The 282-nt window shown below is 35.1% G+C and overlaps 1 protein-coding gene across 1 annotated transcript in view; it reads left to right on the top strand.

Annotated features, from left to right (window-relative positions):
• LOC119593592 (A disintegrin and metalloproteinase with thrombospondin motifs adt-1-like) overlaps nt 1-282 on the top strand; it is a 60,261-nt gene that overhangs the window by 23,462 nt on the left and 36,517 nt on the right. The gene's annotated exons all lie outside the window — the stretch shown is intronic.

Genomic DNA, 282 nt, shown 5'->3' on the forward strand with positions numbered 1-282 from the left:
TGGCATTGATATCGCCGTCAGCAGCAAGCAACAATAACATCACAACCTGATACAGAATTTCGAAATAATATTAATTAAACCGACGCATACCAAAAGCATTTCCTTACACAATAGAACATTTTAAAGTTACGCCCATCCTCCTTGTCTGTCAGGCATTTTAGTTATCATTTGCTATTTGATTTCATAACTTGCGTGCGGTTTTGTATATTAGCGTCTAAAATTTCCTTTAATTGTGGCGGTAATTGAGGTAGGAAGTATTAGCTAATATACTCAATGTCATAA

Source organism: Penaeus monodon, chromosome 32 (assembly GCF_015228065.2).
Source record: "Penaeus monodon isolate SGIC_2016 chromosome 32, NSTDA_Pmon_1, whole genome shotgun sequence".
NCBI lineage: Eukaryota > Metazoa > Arthropoda > Malacostraca > Decapoda > Penaeidae > Penaeus > Penaeus monodon.